The sequence below is a fragment of the Marmota marmota genome, unplaced genomic scaffold (assembly GCF_001458135.2).
Source record: "Marmota marmota marmota unplaced genomic scaffold, marMar, whole genome shotgun sequence".
NCBI lineage: Eukaryota > Metazoa > Chordata > Mammalia > Rodentia > Sciuridae > Marmota > Marmota marmota.
Window position 1 is genome coordinate 16194413 of NW_025999949.1, and position 16996 is coordinate 16211408.

General features: G+C 36.3%; 1 non-coding gene across 1 annotated transcript; it reads right to left on the minus strand.

Annotated features, from left to right (window-relative positions):
* Positions 1-14237: 14237 nt before the first annotated feature.
* Positions 14238-14341, minus strand: LOC125616594. The gene has a single exon (XR_007347333.1). It is a non-coding gene; the product is annotated as a U6 spliceosomal RNA (small nuclear RNA).
* Positions 14342-16996: the final 2655 nt, after the last annotated feature.

Consider the following 16996-nt stretch of genomic DNA (forward strand, 5'->3'; position numbering starts at 1 on the left):
TGATGTATCATCGAAGACAAATTGTTGGCAATATACATCCTTAGGAACTGAATAAGTTAACTCATTATATTGCCTCATTAACTGTAAGGCAATTAGGTCTGGGGATGGCTGCCAAAGTGATGACTTGTGGCTTCAGGATGGTGGAACAGTAGGCCTTAAAGGGCAGTAACTAAAAATAAGAACCAATCTTTGGTTGACCAATCCTAAGTTATGCCAATTAAAGCCATGCCACCTGCATATAAAAAAAAATGGTCTATGAAGTCTCTTAAGTAATCATTCCTTTCTTTGGCTTCCATTGTAGCTTCTCTTTCTGCATTGATGTCAAGACATTATCCCATTACAGTTTTTATTCTTCCCAAATCATCACTAAACTGTTCTTATGGATGCTCATTCTAGTCATGACATTAAGGTCACAGCATTCTATGGGCATCAGTAGCCTGGGAATGGTTTGTTTAGCTTAGCCAATAGTCAATTCATTTTCACTGAATCAAAAACTCAAGAAAATTAGTAGAAGTCACAAAAGTGCTTCTCTCAAACATTTTTTTTCAATGACTGGGCTCAAACCCAGGGCCTCATACCCTCTACCAGTGAGCTACACCCCTAAACACTGATCTCGATGCTTTTGTCCACAAGGTAATAGATGGTGTAACCACAATCATGTCTATAGGTGCCTTCTTTACACATATAACATTGCCCTGAAAGAACCTGGTTTCAGTGTATTGAAAGGGAAACTGAAGACCCTTTGTTTTAAATTATTTAGTGAATTAAGGGGTTAATACTTCGGAAATAGTGTATTATTGTCATTTTAATAGATGAAGCAGAGTAATCTGTGAAATCACTCTTATGCCCTGAGTCAGGATTCAAGGGCCAGAGGAAGGGTGATAGGTGTCAAGGAACACAGAGTCTGGTGGGGAAGGGAGACAGGCCTGCAAACAGTTATGACATAATGTGATGGTTTGAGAGCTTTTAGGAGAGGAAAAAAAAAGAACCTCAGTTAGGACCTGGGGGTGGGAGAGGGCAGGGAGGGTCTTGAGAACTTAGGAAATCTTCAGGCCTGAAAGAAAAGAGGTTCTCTTAATGAAACTGGGGAAATTACTTAAACTAGGCTTAATTTTTTCCTCTAGAACCTCAAATCTAAGGGGAGCCACGAAGCTGTCTAAAGTTCCCTTGCTTAGATATTAGGCAGGAATAATTATATCATGATACCTATCATTATATCCTTTCAGAAACATGAGAACTGAACTTCATTTTTTTTAACATTGTGTGTAATATACTTAACATATAATTGAACTTTAGTGAAATATAGTTACTTCATACCATTGTGCCACCATTGCAACTATTCGTCTAGAACATTCTCATTATCCCCAAGTTAAACTGTGCACCAAGCATACCCTATTCCTCTGCCCCCAAATCTTGACAACCATTAATCCACTCTAGCTCTATGCATATGTCAAGTCTGTATATTTCTTTTTATTTATTTTTGATATTTCATATAAATAGAACCATACAAATTTTGTGTCTTACTTTTTTCACTTAGCATGATATTTTCAGATTTCATCCATATGTTATCAATACTTCATTTTTTAATGGCTGAATGATATTGTGTTGTATGGATATACCACATTTTGTTTATCCATTTATCATTTCATGAATTTGATTTGTTTGTACCTCTCAGCTGTGGTTAATGGTGCTGCTATGAACAGCTTTATTAAAAGTTTTAACTTAAATATCTGTTATAATTTCTTTGGAGTATATAATGAGGAGTGGAATTGCAGGGTCACGTGATAATTTTATTTTTAGCTTTTTAGGGAGCTGACAAACTGCTTTCCACAGCAGCTGTACCATTTTACTGAACTTACTTTTAACGAGAAAATATTTCTTTCAAGGCTACTGTGTGCTTTGGTGATTTATTCTCCCTACCAACTTCAAAAGATTGTTCTGAGGATTAATAACCTTTGTGAAACTTTTAAAGGCTTTCTGAAAGCAGCCTTTATATAAATTAAAGGTATTATGTACTCAGGCATTCATTCTAGTGTAGTTTGCAAAGAGTTGGGTAGTTCAATACATTTACACAAAATTTAATCTGGATAGGTGTGGGCTTTTATGAGCCTTGAAAGACCTGAAGCTAAAAAGAGACAAATGGAGTTGAATTAGCTTGTCTTGATTTGATCTGTTTTTCCTAATGAGATATTGGAGGAATAAAAAAAAGTGCTATCCTTTTGAGATATGAGCATACTGATTCTGATTGTTAGAGCCATTAATTATTTTATCGTTCTTCAGAATGTTCTAATGAACTAAAACCCACAATTGCTGTTAATTTAAAGCAGAAGCCAAGCGTGGCTGAACCAATGATGTTTGCTGTGTCTTAGCAGGCTTTCATAATGGGTTCTGAGAGAGAACCAAGTGAAAAACAAATTCAAGCTATTTTGTATGGCTCTAGACAGTGTCTAAAAAAACTTTTTTTTTTTTTTTTAAGAGGACAGACAGCTCCCATTACATATGTTGCAAATGGCAGTGCTTTTAGGGGAGCCCATCAGCCCAGCAAGGTGTGATGCTCCTGTTCCTGAAGCACATGGGCTCTGATGCAAGGCTTTGTGTGGAAAAAAAAATCCATTTCTTAGGTTGGAATCAATTTACAACTCATCTAACAGGTCAAGATGCCAGCAGAAGTTTATGTAGCAGGCACAGATGCCAGAGTAATATATCAAGATCTCAGTCTGTATTTGTCTCTCATTTATGATTTCAAAATTGCCAGATGTACTCAATCTCTGCAGCATGTACTCAAGCCTCACTGGCTAAGCTGGCACCTTCATATACCTTGACCCAGAAAAGTATGGAGAGAATTTTTAAATGATCTAGTATTTTAGTAGCTACTTTATGTTACATTTATTATTTTAGATCTTCACAGCAACCATGTGAAGTTGGTTTATATTAATTTGGAAATGAAAATGGGTCTGTGAAGGGCAAGAGATTGGCCAATCTGAAATATAAACTGAAGAGGAGCTGATTCTAAAGTCTGAGTTCTTATTGATGTGCCAGTTTCCTTTTCAAATACAAAAAAAAAAAGTAAAAATAATAACAAATGTTAAAACCTTAAAATGTGCTCCTCCAAGCCAAGATATAATATCCATCAGATTAATTTCAGAATGTATTACATTTATCTGCCTGCCATTTAGATGACCATTCTTTTCTTGGAGACTCAAATGAATTTGACTGTAACCCCCAATTTCCCATATGGTGGGAGTTCCATGTCTTCCTAGGATTTAGGGGGGCTTACCATTCACCTGTTTACTCTGGCTCGAGCTCCAGCTTCTGAAATAGTTCAGTTTCTGGAGCATTCCCTTTTCTTTCCCATAGCTGTGGAATGAAAATAATAATAATAATAACAACAACAACAACAACAACAACAACAAGCTCAAGTAAATTGTGACTTAAATAGCATTGTGCTCTTTCTTTAAGTGAACACTGGGCAGAAAACAACCCTAATGAAATCTCTTTCCTAGAGGTTACTTCCTAAGACTATCTTTAATTTGTAATGAAGTAAAGTGTATTAAGCACTAACTACTTACTTTCTTCATATGATTGGAGGTCATTCTGGGGATTATAGTTAAAGTCACTTGAATCTCCAGGAACATAGTAATTTCAGATCCTGTGAAAAAGAATGAGTATCAGATACAGAAAAGACATCAGAAGTTTGCTTTTTTAATATCTTTAAAATAATTTACTTTTAGTTGACAAATAAAAATTGCATATAGTATATGTTTAAGAGGTAGATTGTAGAATAATTAAATCATTCTAATTAACAGACCTATTATCTCACACACTTATCTTTTTGCTAGTGTAAACAATTAAATTCTACTATTTTAGCAATTTTGAAATATACACTATATTATTTATTGTAGTCAGCAGTCTGTGAAATAGAACACTAAAATTTTATTCCTCCTCTCTAATTAAAATATCATACTTTTTGATCCACATGTTCCCTTTTCTCATTCACACATTCCTCTAGTCTCTAGTAAATAGTAGAATCATGATTATACTATTTGCTTCAATGGATTTGACCTTTTTAGATTCTATGTGTAAGCAGGATTATGTGCTATTTTTCTTTCAATACCTGGCTCACTTCATTTAGCATAAGATCTTCCAGGTTCATTCATGGTTTTGCTAATGACCAAAAGGGGGTAGTATCTTCACAGTGGCTAAGATATGGAGACAACTAGGTGGCCATCTTCAGATGAATGAATAAAGAAAATGTAGCTTATGTACACAACGGAGTATTCATCAGCCTTAAACATCTTTATGTCACAGCTGGAGCACAGTGGACCAGAGTGGACTTTGGTTTGCCTAAGTCTGATGACCAGTTAGTTGGCATATATGACTGTTATTCCTGTCCTCCATCTTGCTACTCCAATATACCTCTGTCTTCCTCTGTCCATGGTGTTTACCTTTCCCAGGTCTCCTCTAGAAGAGAATTAGAGTTTATGGCATTTCCAAGTTTATCTAGCAGAACGAGATTGAAGAAGAAAAGAGGCCACAATTCTAGAAAATTATTTTGCCTTAAAGGAAAATCTAAGAGTCTGTAGTATCTTCAAGCCACTTTATAGAATGTCTCCTTCCTTCTGCTATTTCCCAATCACAAGTAGCCTCTCCAACTGTCACATTTTAGGTTCTGTAGCATGACAAATTATAAAGAGGTGGAGATTATAATGAATCTGGCCACAAATGACCTATGTTAGAAAATAGGAATGAGAAGCTCAGTATTCTCATGGTGACATCGAATTCTTGTAAAATATTTGCTCAATTACAGAAGAAAATTACAAGGGAAAGAAGGGATGAGGGTGTTATTACTCAGGTACAAAACAACAACAATAAAAAGCCTGTCACTGCCATGAAGTCAACGAAGCTAAACCCCAGAAAGCACTTTATTGCTAACTTCCAAGCCTGTGAATATGCGTCTAAATACAAGGACCGAAAATTTGGATGAAATGAGTTTCTGACTCATTCACCAAAGGGAGATTCAGAAAAATTTGTAGTAATCTATTCTCATTCCCTGAACATTTTTGACTGTACAGCTGCTTCTTTTAAACCTTGAAAGGTAATAAACAGCTATATCTTATTGTCACAAGAGAAAAGTAAGAGTGTGCATTATATAAAAGACAAAATTGTGACTCTAAAAACAATCCCCAGGCTAGAGGAATGGACTTACAGATATGTAGAGTGAATATATATTCAAGACTTCTCTGTCTTAAATAGTATCCTAAATTTAAAAACACAAGCAAAACCCACAAAATCCAATTTAGCTTCTAAGAAAATATAGATGGAAGAAAGGAGATAATGAGATCATAAAATAATTGAAGAATGGCTAAATATCTTTTTCATATGATTTTTAAATTGCTTGGGGAATTAATTTAATTTGAGCTAGTATATATCTACTCCTTGATGAAAATTGCCCAGTCATATATTTTTTTCTACATTGCCCTAGAGATTGTGCACTCAGGATATTGACAGGTGACAAGGGGTGTGATGCTTTCTGATTTCTAGGCTGATCAAACTACATTTTGCCCCTATAACATTGAGCCATAAAGTTGAATTGGATTTTCCAATATTCAAAAGTGCCATACTTTGTCTTTGAGCATTCATAGAGGGTAATGGGGGTGGTGTACATCTAAATAAGTCCATAAGCAAACCCCATGAATATTGATTAAAAAACAAAGAAGTTTTCTTATGGTGGAATATAAAGAATAAATTTACTCCAGTTAGAAGTGGTAGCTTCTTCTAAACAATATAACATAGTTCTTTAGATTACTAAAGAACTTATTAGATTAGTAAAGAGAAAAATATTGTGATATATACTGAAATTTTGGATACTTCCAGCTTGGAATTGTTAAAGGGTGAAGATTCTGAGTTTTCAAGTTCCAGTGTCATGAACTTTCTGTAGGTAAATCTTCTGGAATTTTCTTTCCTGCAAGAAGATGTAATGCACTATCATAAGAAAGACCTATGCCTTGGTATCAATGGCACAGGTAGATAACGATTGGGAATGGCTTTGCGATACTCATTCTATGTATGATCTTGGCCAAATTACTTAATCTGAAGTCCGCTTTTTCTTTGTGAAGTGAAGGAAATGATATTTTTCTCATAAAGCATATGAAGATTCTTGGTTTATTCAGACACATACAGATTACCTTTGTGAATAACAAAGAGCAATATATTACTCTTGAAAGATTCAATAATTTGTTTCAATTCATATCTTAGGAGATGGCAACTATATTGATCAGTTGTGCTGCGGTAAAAACATAAATTCCAAATTTCAGCAGATTAGGACCATAAACATTTATTCTTGCTCCTGTTCCATGTTAATACCTTGAGTCAGATGGAGTAGCATCTAAGTGGGAAAAACTTTATCCATGGCAGAGGGGAAAAGGGTGAAGGGAGAGACTTGGAGGAAACAATGATGTCTCTCTAATCTTCAGCAAGAGCTTAGCTAACAGACACTCCATTCATTCCATTGGCCCAAGTAAGTCACATGACCAAGCCCACCATTGACAGGGAAGTGTAGAAGCACCAGCAAAGACACTGCAAATGTCATGTCAGTGAATGAGTACACTTCATTCTCTTAAGGAAAGGGGAGTGAATAGTTGGGAAAAATAGCACAGTCTACCACAATAACTATTACTATTATCAGATGCCTTGGATGGTGCGTAAGAGCATGAACTCAGCCAGGTCTGCACCCTATCTCCAGTGTTATCTGTAGTAAGAACTTGAGCAAGTTACCTCACCTTTTGAAGTCTGGTTTTCTAATCTGGAAAATTGGATAATAACAGTGCTACCAATTTTCAACAGCTTTTAGAAGAAGCTTTCCTTTTTTTTTCCAGATTTTAAAATTCTTTTTAAATACTCAAATTGAGAAAGCACTTGGGTTCTGTGATGAGTGTTAGTCCTTCTCTCCACCTTGGGCTTGTTTCTTCAACCTAGGGTGGAACTTGAGTACTGTGTCCTTCTACTATCTTAATACTCTATTTTGAGGAATAAACAAATGGACAATTTCCCAAACAGCACTGCAGTAATAATATTGCAAATGGCCTCACAACCATAATGAAGGAGGTTTTTCAATGTGAATTATTGAATGGCTTATTTCTATCTATATCACAGATTCTGCTGGAAAATTTAGCATTAATTTTTTTTAGTATTACTTCTGAAATTAACTAGGTGAGGAGAAATATCTTAAAACAAGAACACATTCAAATAAAGATTTAAACTGAAAGAATGATATTGTTTCCTATCTTAAGGACAGCAACCTAGTGGAAAACTAGCTCAATTCCCATGACCACTCATTTCAAATGCTGTGAGTATTGCCAATTAGAATAAAAGCTAGTTACAGAGTCCCTTTGTTCAAACATTTTTACTTTCTTTTCATTCTCACAAAACATATCTGTTGTAAATTTACATCCTCTCTTCTACTCATTAGACATATTATGAAACATGTTTTATTCTGGTGGTACATCATTCAGGTATCTGGAGAGTAATTCATAAATTTCCTGAAAAGGTTGTCTTGGCAACAAGTTTGAATCAGATACACATACCTGTTTTCTCTGGGTATCTCCACCAAAATGAAATAGAGCTGTGAACTCCTGCTGCATTGAGGCATGGAGATGTCAATGGGCAAGTGACTTCAACCATGGAGGATAAGTGACTGGTCTCTGAGTTGGGTGAAGATGAATGACACAGGAAGAGAAATAGAAAAGAAACAAACTCTATACTCACTTCTCAATATTGGTTTTTTACCTTCACATACCTGAACTCATAAGAAAGGTAAAGCATAATGTTCAATGATGTTTGAGTTTTAATTATTATACTGGACTAGAAACATATACGTGAACTGAAATTATTTGGAGGGACTAAAATAACTAGTCAGTTTTTTATTTTAGAGGGAAATTTCTCAAACCAACATGACCCAAATGGTCAGATAAGTACCACTTCCTGTAGCTGATATGCAAGGCCTGATGCCATGTGATAAAAGATGTTTTGTTTTTTATTCAGGCATGTGGAGGGATGACTAACCGTTCACAATTTCTATTCCACCTTTTATTTTTTTATTAGTAAAAGTCTCTCTAGTTTTTATCTAGGCATATGAATTTCCATTATTGACTACATTCCCCAACCTTCTGTCCCCCTCACACCCCTAACCACAAATTAATATGTTAAAACCTAATCACCAAGGTGACCATATTAGGTAGGGTTTTGGGGAGGTGATTAGGCCATGATGGTGGAACCCTTATGAATGGAATTTGTGCCCTTATATAAGAGGCTGTGGAGACTGGCTTTGTCTCCTGCCCTTTGAAGACAACAAAAAGACCCCTCTATGAACCAGGAAATTGGTCTTCACCAATGTCTGTTGGCCCCTTGATCTTGGACTTCCCAATCTCCAGAACTGTGAGAAATAGGTTCGTTTGGCTTATAGTGTTATTATAGCAGTCAGAACTGACTCAAGATACCTTTCTTAAAGTTAAGCATGGCCACATGACTAAGTTTGGGCCAATGAGATGTGGGTAAAAGGGCTATACCCAACTTCTAGGTCACCTTCTTAAAAATGTGCTGCTTTATCAGGTTGTTCTTTTCCTTGTGGATAGGAAATGATAATAATGGTGCCACTTGACCACAAGTGGCAAAGATATCAGAGCTAAACCCCAGGCTTTAGACTCTTTAGTTCTTGGATGGTATACAAGAAAAATGAACTATATCTATCTAGAACACTGTATGTTTTGGTATCTTCATTATAAAATTAACTTATATCTACTTAACACAGAAATAAATACCTGGAAATATGCTGCCTCTGTCACAAAAATCTAAAGTATGTATTGATAGGTAGAAGACAACTCAGAAATATATTAAGGCTAGGAAGCTGGACTGCTCATGACCATTTTGTAATGCCTTGGCAATATAATTGGTAAAACTGTCACCTGTAATGACCTGAAGTGCAGACCACTTTACTTTAGAGAAGTGGTTAGAAAAAGGTAGGCTATCATGAATGTTGACTGCTTCTTGCTGCATTAACAAGATTTCAGAAGAAAGAAATGAACTTGAACAAAAATGAGCCAATTTTAAGCAGAGAGGGACGAAAATGGAACTGTACTAGTGGAGGCTTTCTATGCCTTTGATCTATAGTATAAATTGAAGGTCTAAAGATCTGGGGCCTGCAAGGTTGGAAAAGCCAACTCTCTCTCTCTCTACTCGAAACAGCGGGAGAGAAGACTCATTCACAGCTGTACTCAGAGGTGTGCCATTAAGACTGCTCAGCTAGTGGGATGTAGCCCATAGACATTAATTACATGAAAGTAATGACATCTGACTCAGCCTTAAGGCAGCTTTTGTTGAAATAAGAGAATGGGCTGCCCAGGAAGCCGTATAGAAACCTGTAAAGAAGAGGAGAGCAAGCATGCTTAGGAAGTAAGGTGTTCAGGAGAGTTCTTGGGCATGGTTGCTTTAGTGTAGAACCAGTGATACTAGTAAATGTATAATGACCATGTTTTTTTTTATTGTTGTTGTTTAAAAATGTTCTGATTTTTAGTGTTTGTCTTTCATGGTGTAAATACTCCCACATGGCCTGTTTCATGCTATCAACATGATACCACTGATCGTATAGAGTTGGGAGGGAACACACACTCCAGGTTCTTGCAAGCTGGTGCATGACAAACCCAAGACACCACTGCATGGAACCAACTGGAAGAAAATAGATAAGCCATTAAGTTTTGAAAGTAATTATATTTCCCAAGAAACTGTAAGTCTAGATCGCAAAGGCCGGTGAATTTTCTCACCCCTGAAGAATCCATCAGGTTTTCAAACATGCAAAAGAGCAAGAAATGAGTTGCCCAAAGAGAGTGCTCTTTAATACTTCCTCACAAGGGCAGGGGTCCTTAAAATTACTACTTAGCAGGATATCATCATTGCTATGAGCCAGTGATGACACAGTATTCCTTATTCTTTTCTAAGTGGAAATTTTTATTGTGGATGGACCATTTCTGTTCTACCACTTTTCTTTTGGATGTGAGGGTAGGTGGCTGGAAAGGGAGAAAGTTCAAGTCATCTGCCTATTAGTTAGGAACCAACCTCAGATCTGATAGTCTACTGTGCATCATTTGTAGATCCCAGAGGTTTGGCTGGATGCAATAACGGAATGGAATATGTGTTTATCTTTCTAGAGGAAGGGTAAGGGGTCCTGTGAATTGGAAGAAGGAAGGATACTTGGGTGGCAATGTAGAATATGATAGGAATCAATGATTATTACTTAGCAACCATTCTTCCTATCTTCCTTTTAGCCATAGAACCCCTGAGCCAAAGACATTTCTCAGTCTCCCCTTCAGCTGGTGTAGCTTTTGAACTGCTTAGAGCAGCAGTTTTGAGTGGAGTAGAAAAGATATGTACAACTTTGTGTCAGCTTCTTGTTGGATAAACAATTGGCCAGGTTCTGAGAATGTGCATGCCAAAATGCCTGCAAACAATCTTGGACCTCTTAGGGAACTCTTCCCAAGCTTTTGTGATGTAAAGCTGAGAAATGAACATCCTGAAGGGGATTCACAGTTCTACTCTAAATCAATCAAAGGATTCCTCTAGAATCTTGCCTTATGTGCTTCTTTCTTATGTTGAGCCCCTTCCATTTTTTAACTCACTGAATTTGATTTTTAGTACTGTTACTCTCTTTTGCCTGGAAGGAAATGCTTAGTTTTTTCAGCTCTTTTAGTTGTAGTTCTGATTTTTTTAAAGATAAATTATTTCCCATGAATATTCCATTTTTTTCCTAGGAAATAGCTATTGGAAAGCATGGTAAAGGTGGTCAAGCTCTTCTATCCATTCCCCTCTATGTGGTCCTGAAAGAGAAAAAAAATCCTCATTTAAACTACCATATTTTGGTTACTTATTAAACAAGCTTAGCCTTTACTCTAACAAGTACTCAACATGAAAGTCCTGGTTTTCAATATACTAGTTATGCAGTTAAAGCACAGGGTCTCTCTTGCATGCGTATGACCCCAGTCATTGTTTGCTATTATTATGAACAATAAGTATGTTTGCTGACTGAATAAGTGAAGAATAGGTATGTAAGGCCCTATGTTACTATTTAAAGGATTTGTGGCCAAATGGAAGTGGGAATTTTTGAATACTATTTTCATCATTTAATAGAAGTAGGAGAAATGAATAAAAAACATGACACGCTAACAATGTATATTTTCAGCATGCAACTATGCTTTGTGCTGTTTAAAAATGTAATAAGAACTATGATGTCTTCTTAGCAGACTCTGAATGTAAATGCAATGATAAAAGGATTTCAAACTAAGGATAAAAATGGAGGTAAGTCTAGCAGGTGGTGATTTTTTTTCTTTCTTTTCTCTCTTGCTTCCTCTGCTTCCTCTTCTTTTTTTTAATGTGCAGGAGCTTAAGTAAAATATCTCACAAAATGTTATGAAAGAAAGCCACATTCCATATATCCAGAATAAATATGTCCAAGTGTTCAGGTACATGCTGTTACTGTCCCTTGGGGTTATTCTGCATAAAGAGTTACTCCTGATTTTCTGGAAGTTTCTGAAACTAGTCTAATGGCTTTTAAGAATGCTTTACTCCGTGTATAAGTGTATTTCTGTTTTAGAAACGCCTGTAGCTCACCATCCTCTGACCTGTGAAGGAATGAATTTTTTGTTTTGTTAAGTCACTGCAAAGGAAGAGAGTGTTCTACTTCTTGGGTATTAATTCTGAGTGACTCAGTTACAGTTCACTCCAATGTTACGCGTCCTCAAAGAAAATACAGAGGTGTGGAGTGGAAGAGGGAGGGAGACTGAATATCTTGGGGGTGGGGAATCGGGGTAGGATGCCTTTCCCCTCCCTGTCACTAGCATTATGCTAAGGTCAGACAGGACAGGTCTGTTGTTCTGTGATGAATCTTTAATGCATCTTTGAATCCTGGTGGCCTCAGGCCCATTCCTGAAAGACATTTGTCAAAAATTTTGATAGTTTTCTGTCCAGGTTTTTATACATTGTACTCATTTGAATGGCTGACAAAAAAATAGCACAGTGTGGGAAGGAGGCTCCTGAGGCACAGAGTAGAGGCTGACCCAAGTGAATTCTTGAAGTACTATTGTCCCTGAAGACCTGAGTGTCCCCCTCCAGGACCACTGGAGTCATCGCTTTTCCAAGTTGCTCCTATTTGTGAAAACAGGCTTACCGTCTGCCTTGGACATTTTTTAAAAAATAACTTTTTTTTTTTTTAAATGTGGTGCTGAGAACCGAACCCAGCGCCTCATATGTGTGAGGCCCCAGCCCTGCCTTAGACATTTTTGTTTGGTGAATGAATTTCTTAATCTGTGCTAATGAAAAAAGAGTTCTCTGGTAGCAGAGGCAAGATTAAAGACTTTGATGAGGTAAAGATAGTTGTTTCCAAGGGGACAGAAGCTTAGAGAAAGGAAGAGAGGAAAGCATAATGTAAGGATGACTTTTCTAGAAATCTAAATGACGAAGACTCCCAGTGATGCAAAACAAAGGAAACCTCTGTGGGTTTGATGTCTTGGTCTTTGCTCCTTCTGAGGCACAAGAAAGTCCATCTAAGCATAGTTAGAGATCCTATGATCTGATAAGTAATATTACCTTTACTTTATCCTAATTCCTCAGTGTAATTGATCCAATACGTCTTTGGTTGCTTTTTTCTTGTTATTTTTTGGTGGTGAAAATAACGCATACTTGACTCAGAATGGTCTCCACAGAAGCTGAGCCCTAGATGGGGATTCTTCTTTGGGTGATCTACTGAAAATGTCCCTTCAGGAGAAGGGAACTGAGGGTAGCAGGAAAGGGAAGAGGGGAATTTAAGCAAGGGTATAGAGTCTCAGCTGGAGACCAGCTTCAGCCTGATCCCATAGGAAGTTAATGATACCCCAGAATTGGCTGTCCCTTGAAGCAAGTAGGCTGGCTTTGGTTTCCTTGTGTTGTTCAGTTGTTGGCTGAGATCAGGGATATGAATGGACTCTGGCAAAAGGACTTCTATTTGGCCAAGGGCAATTCTCCGTGCAAAGGAACAAATGTGAATTATTTATCAGCCAACAGGCACAGCACCTGGAGGATGAGTCTACAACTAGAATATGGAGTAGAAAACTGTAACACAACAGCTCAAGTAAAGAAGGAAGTTGCAACCACAAAGCATCTGCCCTTCCAGGACAACAATTATATCTAGGTGACAATCCTTCTAGATATACCTCTATCTATCCACCCCACAACCTCAACCAATGCACATGTAATATTTCCACTGGACACTACATGATTTTCCTGTGTTATATAATCACAACCTATCATTTCAGATGGTGCCATAGGATTTCACTACTAACTAGTTAATAAATGCTTAGCTAATGGATGTTTCAATAATGGTTGATGCACAAATTGCCCTAAACCAAATAGCATAACACACCAACAATTTTGTAGATGCTTACCTATAGTGAGGGTAACAAATTCAGGCAAGGCATAGTAGGGATGGCTGTTCTGCTCAATGACATCTTAGCCAGGACTGAGGAAGACTCAAATGGGTGGACTAACTGGTTTTACTTCCACGTGCAGCATGTTGGGGTGGAGGTTTGGCTGGAAGGCTGTGCTAAGCGGGGGTAGTGACTTTGTGGTGGCTGAACTCACTGGACAGCTTAGTACTCCAGAGAGCCAGTTGGAAGTCATGTGGCTTTTTTGACCTCCTCAGAACTCACAAAGCATCTTTTCCACAGTGCTCTCTGGATCCATGCAGTCACATGTAGGTCCTGACTCAAGAGCTGGGGATGTAGATTCCATCTCTTGATGGGAAGCATCTTAAAGAACTTAAATGATTGAAAAAGAAATCTCCATAGTAAACATTTGTTTCTATTTGTATTTATGTGTGTTTAAATGTTTGTTGCTAATAATGCCATTAAAATACAACTTTTGATTTTTTTTTGCATTTTAATTGACATATCTTAATTGTACACATTTATGGGATATAGCATGATATTTGAATACATGTATACAATGTGAATGATCAGATCAGATCAGGATAATTGGTACGTCCATCACCTCTAACATTTATCATTTCTTTATGCTGGGAATATTCAAAATCCTCTCTGCTAGGTAGTCTGAAATATACAATTAATTGTTGTCAAAGTAGTTATCTTACTGTTCTATAGAATATTAGAAGTTATTTGTCCTAACTGCATCTCTCTACCTGTTAACCATCCTCTCTCCATAAAAATATGGAATACTTTGTGAGTTTTCATATAATTTTTGCTAGGGGCCACAATGATCTTGTCTGTATCATTCCAATTTTAGTATATGTGCTAACAAAAAAGACCTGACTCTTCTTGTGCAAATAATCTTTTATATGTGGAACATTATCACCCTAGGGAAAGTTCTTTTAAGTGGAATTTTCAGGTAAAAAGGCCTATATATTTTTAAATTTTAATTTATGCTTTCTAGAAAAGTTACATCAATTTATACTTCCATCACATTACAAGAGAGTAACTTTATGTGCTTGTGTGCATGGGTCTTGAATTTGCCATTATCAGAGTTTCAATATATGAGTAAAATAAACTGAGAGTGCCTTCATTTCTTAAATATAATCATAGTACTCCCTTAAATATCATTATTTTTATATTTGCCTTGATAAATTGGAAGAATCTGCCTTTAAAACCATTTTCACCAAGTACATTTTAGGGGAGTCATTATTTGTTACATTGTGCTGAAGTTATTGCTAGTTAATATTTATAATTTTGATTTTGGTAGTGTGTGCTTACTCATAGAACTATCCATTATTTTGAGATATTCAATTAAATTAATCTTGGTCAACACAATATAAAATAAGCATTCTCTTATTTTACAAAATTTTCAAGCATCTGTGAGTATAGTTCCTTGCCCAGATTATTTTGTATTATTTTTTACCTTTTACTTTTAATTATATTTTTGGTGATTTTTTTTGGGGGGGGTACCAGGGATTGAACTCAGGGGTACTTGGTCACTAAGCCACATCCTAAGCCCTTTTTTATTTTATTTAGAGATAGGGTCCCACCAAGTTGCTTAGCACCTCACCGTTGCTGAGGCTGGTTTTGAACTCACCATCTTCCTATAAGCCTCCTTAGCTTCTGGGATTACAGACATGTGCTACCACACCCAGCTTTTCAATGAATTTTTAAGGCAAAATGGTCAAGCTGTGGACTTTGAAATTTCTTCATTTTGGAATTCTTGAGGTATTTTGTAGTTAATATGATATACTTTGGTAACTATTACAAGGTACATGAATAGAATATTTGATCTTCATCTGTAGAATGCAAGGCTCAATATTTTTATTCAAAAGTCACACTGGTATGTTAAATCCTCCCACTACAGTTGTATATTGTTGTATATTTCTCAGTTTTTTTCAAAGACTTTCATACTTTGTCTCTTATCTCTATAACTTTCCTCAATATGAACCTTATTTAATAATGTGTCTTAAATTCTGCTTTTTTTATTTTACTTGCCTTCTTTTGTTTGTACTTCCTAACATATTTTTATCTTTCAGTTTTTTTCTCCATTATTTTTAAAAAACACCTTTTCATTTGGTCCCACATACTTTTCACTCACTTTCTCCCAAAGGTATCATCTTTCATAACTGCGATACAGTATTAAAGCCAGGAAAATTACATTGGTGCAATCTACAGAACTTATTCATATTTCACTAGTTTTATATGCACTTGTGTGTGTATGTGTGTGTGTGTGTGTGTGTGTGTGGTGTGAGTGTATATAGTTCTATACAATTTTATCTTGTGCGTAGATTCATGTAAGCACTATCACAATCAAGATACAAAAAGTTCTCTCATGCTAATCTTTTATATCCACATCAACCCTCTTCCACTGTCCATAACCACTAGCAGCCACTGATCTGTTACTCATCTCTGCATTTTCTGCCTTCAAGAATGTTATAGAAATGGAATCCTACAGTAGGTGACCTTCTGGGCTTGTCTTTTTCCATCCAGGCTGTTGCAGGCATCATAGGATCACTCTCCTTTATTGTAGTGTAGAGTTCCATGGTTTTGATTCATGGCTGTTGAACCTTTCCTCTGCTGAAGGACTTTAGGGTTGCTTCCAGCTTTGGTCTATTATTATTAGTAAGGCTACAATGAACACCTAAGTCCAGGTTTCTGTGAACATAAGTTTTCATTTCTCTAGGATAAATGTCCAGAAGTACAATCATTGGGTCATATGGTATTTGCATGTTAATTTTTTTTTAAAGAAATAGCTAAACTGCTTCCAGGATGGCAGTTCTAGCTTCCATTCCCACCAGTGATACATGAGTAATTCAGTTTCCTCTGTGTCCTCACCATCTTTTGATATTGTCACTATTTTCTACTTTGCTATTCTGATAGATATGTAGTGAAATCTCATTGTGGTTTCAGTTGGCATGTGAAGTTGAACATCTTTTCATGTGCTTATTTACCCTATGAACATCCTCTCCAGGGAAATATCAGTTCATGTACTTTGCTCACTTTATGATTGGTTCACTTGCTTTTAAAAAGAAAACAATGGAGTTTTAAGAGCTCTTAGGTATTCTGGATATAAGGACTTTGCCTGATACATAATTTGCAAATATTTTCTCCATGCTGGTGCCAATCTTCTCATATCTTTCCTGAGGCTTTAGGAAGGAATTTTAAATATTGATGTAATCCAGTTTATTGTTTATTTTTTTATGGGAAAAAAAGAGATGGTGTCAAGTTTAAACATCTTTTGCCAAGTCTAAGCAGCACTTTTTAATGATATCTATTCCCTTGGCATTAAAATTTAAAAACAAATTCACACGGCAAAATCTGTTGGTCTTTTTGTTTGTGATTTCTCTCTTTGTGTTGCTTGGGAAGGTCTTCTCCACCCCTGAATTATTTTATTTTAGATATAAGTCTCTCTCTCTTTTTTCCAACCAATTATTTTAAAAATGTGTGTGTGTGTATATATATATATATATATATATATATATATATAT